Source organism: Carlito syrichta, unplaced genomic scaffold, assembly GCF_000164805.1.
Source record: "Carlito syrichta isolate Samal-C Ts95f unplaced genomic scaffold, Tarsius_syrichta-2.0.1 Scaffold315800, whole genome shotgun sequence".
In the NCBI taxonomy this organism is placed as follows: Eukaryota; Metazoa; Chordata; class Mammalia; order Primates; family Tarsiidae; genus Carlito; species Carlito syrichta.
The window spans coordinates 213,228-219,327 of record NW_007259896.1 but is presented as its reverse complement, the minus strand read 5'-3'; the positions used below and the strand labels follow the sequence as shown (position 1 = coordinate 219,327).

The following is a 6,100-nucleotide window of genomic DNA, read 5'->3' as shown; positions in this document are numbered from 1 at the left end:
CGAACCTGCGGGCTCAGGCAATCCACTCACCTCAGCCTCCCAAAGGCGCAGGATTACAGGCTGAGCCACCGAGCCCGGCTTCTCTTAATTTTTAATAAGAGACAAGAGCTAGTGAGAGAGAGAGAGAAACCACTGGGGGCACTCAGTGCCTGTACACGCAAGGAGGCCACTGTGTGCCACTGTCTACACCTCTCGAGCACCTTCTTTTTCAAAGTAGCTTTGCCATAAACACAATACACCCCTAACAAATATACAGTTTGTTCTAATAGTTGATGAGTTTTATTCAAACTGCACGAGTTCTATCTTTTGGATACTAACTTTTCTCCTTTTTTATTGGTGGCTTTGATGAATGGAACTCTACCATCCACTTCACTGCTCTTTTCCTTCATATTTTGTGTCGTTTAAGAAACTTTTTCCAAGCCGGGCTCGGTGGCTCAGCCTGTAATCCGGCGCCTTTGGGAGGCTGAGGTGAGTGGATTGCCTGAGCCCGCGGGTTCGAGACCCGCCTGGGCAGCGAGACCACATCTCTACAGTAAATTTAAAAAAAAAAAAAAATCAGCCGGGCATGGTAGCACGTGCCTGTAATTTTGGCTACTCGAAAGGCTGAGGCGGAAGGATCGCTGGAGCCCCAGCAGTTCGAGGCTGCGGTGGCCGGGAGCGGCCACTGCACTTCAGTCTGGGCGAAAGAGTGAGACTCCAACTCAAAAAAAAAAGAAACTTTTTCCCAGGTCAGAAAGATGTCCTCAATCTCTGAATACCTGGACTCTAGATATCCTCTTTACAGGTAATGCCTCACCCCACCAGAATCTGACTGTCATGTTCAGGCTTTTTCCATGAATAACTGACAGTCCTGTCACCAGTGAGGTAGAGCTGAGCTCACCTCCTTACATGTCTCTATTCTGCTGTGCTAATTAATCTACCTCTCTGTGCCAAGTAAACATGGTATTGATCACTACAGTTTAATATAGTAGGTTCTGATTGCTACTGGGATAATTGGCATTGGCTTTTCTTGAGTGTTCCACAGAAATTTTAGAATCAGTATTTGCAAATTCCATGAGAAACCATGCTGGAATTTTTAATTTTTCTTCTTACATTAAATGTATTGTAGAGACGAGGTCTTACTGTGTTGCCAGGGCTGGTTTTGAACTCCTGAGTTCAACAAATCTCTTGCCTCAGTCTTCCAAAGTACTAGGATGACAAGTGTGAGCCACCATGTCTGGCCGATGTTGGGATTTTTCATTAGAAGTACCAGTTTAAAGAGAATGTCAAATTTCTGAAACTATGTTGGAATAAAAATGGCATATACATAAAACTCTAGTTAAACTCTCAAGAAATGTTTTAAATTTTCTCCATACAGGCCTTGTATTTTCTTTTAAGAAAAATACTCTTACCAATCTTTTAAATGTGTAGCTACTGAAAATTGTATCTTTTTAAAGTACATCATTTATGCAGAAATGTATACAGACATGAATACTGTACATGGAAAATACACTTGATTTTTGTACATAGGAAACATATCCAGTCACCTTACTAAGATTTCAATATTTCTAATAATTTATTTGTAGATTTGGGTTTTTTACATAGATCATACCATCTGATGACGACAGGTTTTTTTCTCCTTTCAAATGCTTACACCTTTTGTTTTTCTTTGTCTTAGTGTACCGGGTAGACCTTAGTATAAGGTTAAATGCAAGTAGTGGCAGAAAGCATCCTTGTATTGATGTAAAACAAATGTTTCTGGTTTCACCATTATAGCCTATGTTGCCAAAGATCTGATACTCTTCATCAGTTCAGAAAGCTCCCTTCATTCACTATTTGCTAGTTTTTAGTTTTTAGTTTTAGACAGGGTCTTGCTCTGTCACCCAGGCTGGAAAAGGATCACGGCGCACAGCAGCCTTGAACTCCTGGGCTCTGAAGATCCTCCTGCCTCAGCCTCCTGAGAAGCTGGGACTATAGGCACATGCCACCATGCCCAACTAATCTTTAAATTTTTTGTACCAATGGAGTTGACTCTGTTGTTGAGGCTGGTCTCAAATTCCTGGCCTCAGACAATCCTCTCGCGTTGGCCTCCCAAAGTGCAGAATCACAGGTGTGAGCCACCATATCCTGCCAGTTTTTTAAAAATCAAGAATGCTATTAAACCAAATTTTCCCTTTCCAGTTCTAAGGAAAACCCCAACTTCAAGAGGAATTTTTTTTTTTTAAACAAGCTAGGTTAAATTTGCTAATATTTTGTTTGGGATTTTTGCATCTGAATTTTTCTTTTTTTCTTAAGAGATGGGATTTTGGCCGGGCTTGGTGGCTCAGCCTGTAAACCCAGCACTTTGGGAGGCCAAGGCGAATGGATTGCCTGACCCCGCGAGTTTGACACCAGCCTGGGCAACTTGGCAAGACCCTGTCTCTACAATAAATAAAAAATTAGCCGGGCATGGTAGTGTGCACCTGTAGTTCCCGCTACCTGGAAAGCTGAGGCGGAAGGATTGCTGGAGCCTAGCAGGTCAAAGCTGGAATGGCCGAGAGTGAGACTGCACTATAGCCTGGGTGACAGAGTGAGACTCCAACTCAAAAAAAAAAAAAAAAAAGAGATGGGGTCTTGCTGTGTTTCCCAGGCTGGTCTTGAAACTCCTGGGCTCAAGCAGTCCTCTAACCTTGGTCTCCCAAAGTGCGTGAGGAACTGCACCCGGAGTACATCTAAATTTATAACTTTAGCCTTTCATTTTTCTCTTATATGACTTTTGTCTGGTTTTGGTAATGAAGTTCTAATGGTCTCACAGAATAACTTAGCACTCTTTGTCTATTTTTAGGAAGATTTTTATAAGTTTTGTAGCCCTTGGTTTGAGAAAACCATCTGGGCTTGGTGTTAAATCTATAAAGCCATTTCAATGAATATGTCATGTCTGTTAATAGTTATAAGACTATTCGGACTTCCTATTTTTCTTGAGTCAGTAATGCTAAGTTATAGTTTTCCAGGAATTTTCCCATGTCACTGTTTCCAAAAAAATTTTTAAAAAATTTGTTTTATCGAGACCCGCCTGGGCAACTTGGCGAGACTTCATCTCTACAGTAAATCAAAATGAGCCGGGCGTGGTAGCGCGCGCCTGTAGTTCCAGCTACTCGGAAGGCTGAGGCGGAAGGATCGCCGGAGCCCAGCAGGTTGAGGCTGCGGTGGCCAGGAGCGGCCACTGCATTCCAGTCTGGGCAACAGAGTGAGACTCCAACTCAAAAAATAAAATAAAATAAAAATAAAAAATTTGTTTTAGACCAGGTAATGCAGTGATGTGGTCATAGCTCACTGCAGCCTCAAACCCCTTGGGCAATCCTCCTGCCTCAGCCTCCCGAGTACCTGAACTCCAGGTGCCTCTGCACCTAACCATTTTTCATAGCTATTGGTGAGAAACTGCTCACAGAATGTTTATCTTTTTAATCTGTACAGTCTGCCATCATGTCTTTTTCCACTTTGAGATGTCTTTGAAGACTTCGCCCTTTTGTCGTCAATGAACTGTGTCAGAGGTTTGTCTGTTTTGTCTGTCCTTTTTTTTTTGAGTTGGAGTCTCACTCCATTGCCTAGGCTGGAGTGCAGTGGCACATCATGGCCACCCCAGCGTCAACCCACTAGGCTCTGGTGATCCTTCCACCTCAGTCTTCCAAGTAGCCAGAATTAGAGGTGCGTGCTACCATGCCTGGCTAATTTTTTATTTATTATAGAGATGAGGTCTCGCCAAGTTGCCAGGGCTGGTCTCAAACAGGCAGACTCAAGCAATTTACTTGCCTCAGTCTCCCCAAGTGCTGGGATTACAGGCTGAGCCACCAAGCCCGGTCATATCCATCTTTTCAAGCAAACGCACTCTTGGCTTTCCTGGTACCCCTACGGTATCTGCTCTCCACTGCTCAGCCTTTCCTGCTGCTAGCTGCGGTCTGGCCGTCTGCTCTCGGGGCAGCCTCGGTCCTCCTCCTTGCCTGCTGGTCCTGAGAATCACTCCTCTTTTGCACAAACTCAGGGACACACCCTAAGAACGCTGTACTGCAATATCAGAATCTGTTTGCTCTGCAGAGAGAGGGTCTCCCAGACCCTCTTAGCTGTCACACATCCCGTTAACTCAGATTCACAAGTACAGACAAACATACACACAACTCATGCGCTTGGTCCGGTACACACGACTCATGCGCTTTCTCCTGCTCCTCCCACAGCGGCTGTGCTTGCTCCTACGTGAGGCCCTCCCCTTCTTAACCAGTGTGTGTGCTGGGGATAGCACTTACAACATCATCTAATGTCACTTGCTGCAAACCTAAAAGGGCAGGATACAGGCAACTCCATTTGAAAATTCTCTGAAAGAAATCTAGGAAGACACACAGGAGGCTGCCAGGGACGAGTAGGCAAGGCAGAAAATTAGAAATCTTTATTATGTCTCCAGGGGCTGAGAGCACATTACAGGAACTCAGCAAAACCTGTCTGACCCATTTAGAAGTCACAGACAGCCAGGATCGGTGGCTCAGCCTATAATCCCAGCACTTTGGGAGGCCGTGGCGAGTGGACTGCCTGAGCCCACAAGTTTGAGACCAGCCCCGGGAACTTGGCGAGACCTCATCTCTACAATAAATAAAAAAAATGAGTCGGGCATGGTAGCACACACCTGTAGTTTCGGCTACTTGGAAGCCTGAGGCAGAAGGATCGCCAAAGCCCAGCAGGTCGACGCTGGGGTAGCCGTGAGTGTCATCACTTGGGCTGGTCTCAAGTGGGCCTGGGCGACAGAGGGAGACTCCAACTCAAAAAAAAGAAAAAGCCACAGACCCAGGAATTCGATATAAAGTGTTATTTATTCAGGAGCTCCAAATAAAATATTCTATGCCACTGTTTTCCAATCTTGAGATCAGAATTACAGGGGCAGAGATGAACCACGTGAAATGATGTGGCACACTGCCCTGAAACTCCAGAGGACGACTCCAACTCACCCCAGTTCTCATCTGCCTGGCACGTACCGTCCAGCACCTCCTGTGCCCCTTCCGCGGCAATGTAGGCCCAAGTGTCAGTCTCGTCCCTCGTGCTTCTCCTCTCTTTGAGCGGCTGCTTGTTTTCCTTAGCTGCGGGATCTTCTGTGGTTTTACAATCCAGAGGTGTGTCTTCTCTTTTTCGAGTATTCTCAGGAACATCATTTTTTTCTTCTGGAGTTAATTTAAATAAACCAAATGCATTTTTGATTTCCTTAAATGCTAGTGAAAAAGTTAAAACCCATGGTAAGTATAAGTCGCAAATTGAGTCCATTCAAAAGAAAGTCTGGGTTAGTGTTAAAGAAGTGTTTTCTTAATTTTTCACTCCTATCTGCCTTGGTTATAAAGCATGGCCACATTTACTACAAATTGTTTCAACTGGTCTTTCTATTGGCTGCTCACACTGGATGTCCAGCATGAAGCAGGTGTTCTGAACCATTGACCTCCAACTGTGACAAAGGCCTACTGAAGACAGCAATCCCTGGTGATCCTGCTCACACCATCTGTCCTACCCGTAAAGACACAAGATTGTCTACAAATGGATCCTGAAGCTCATACCGAAATGGCTTCTGGTGCTGACGGTAAAAACCAGGATGCCCATGGACTACCTGTGTACCTGGCACAATCGTACCTGATGGGTTTTGTTTTTTTTTTAAATTTTGAGTTGAGGTCTTACTTTGTTGCCCAGGCTGGAGTGCAGTGGCACAATCATGGCCACCTCAGCCTTGACCTCCTGGGCTCAGGCAATCCTTCCACCTCAGCTTCCCAAGTAGCTAGAACTACAGATACATGCCATCACACTCAGCTAATTTTTTTTTTGTAGAGACGAGGTCTACCTATGTTGCCCAGGCTGGTCTCAAACCCCTGGACTCAAACAATCTTCTCAACTCAGCCTCCCAAAGTGCTGGTATTACAAGCGTAAGCCACCATGCCCAGCCCTTGATGCTTTTAACTAAAGAAAAAGTAGAAAGAAAATTGGCAAAGTACTAGACCTAACATAAGAAATAATCCCCAAAAGAAGAAAATTAGGAAAATTTCCGTTATAAATTCTGGGTACAGCCGGGCTCGGTGGCTCAGCCTGTAATCCCGCGCCTTTGGGAGGCTGAGGTGAGTGG

At 44.9% G+C, this 6,100-nt stretch overlaps 1 protein-coding gene across 1 annotated transcript in view; it reads right to left on the bottom strand.

The window, feature by feature from the left end:
- The window catches only part of LOC103275846 (M-phase phosphoprotein 8), an 18,907-nt gene extending 13,851 nt beyond the window's left edge, over window positions 1-5,056 (bottom strand). The window contains exon 1 of the mRNA XM_008073247.2: window positions 4,977-5,056. The gene's annotated coding sequence lies outside the window, so the exon portion shown is untranslated. The remainder of the gene's footprint in view (window positions 1-4,976) is intronic.
- Between the last annotated feature and the right edge of the window lie 1,044 nt (window positions 5,057-6,100).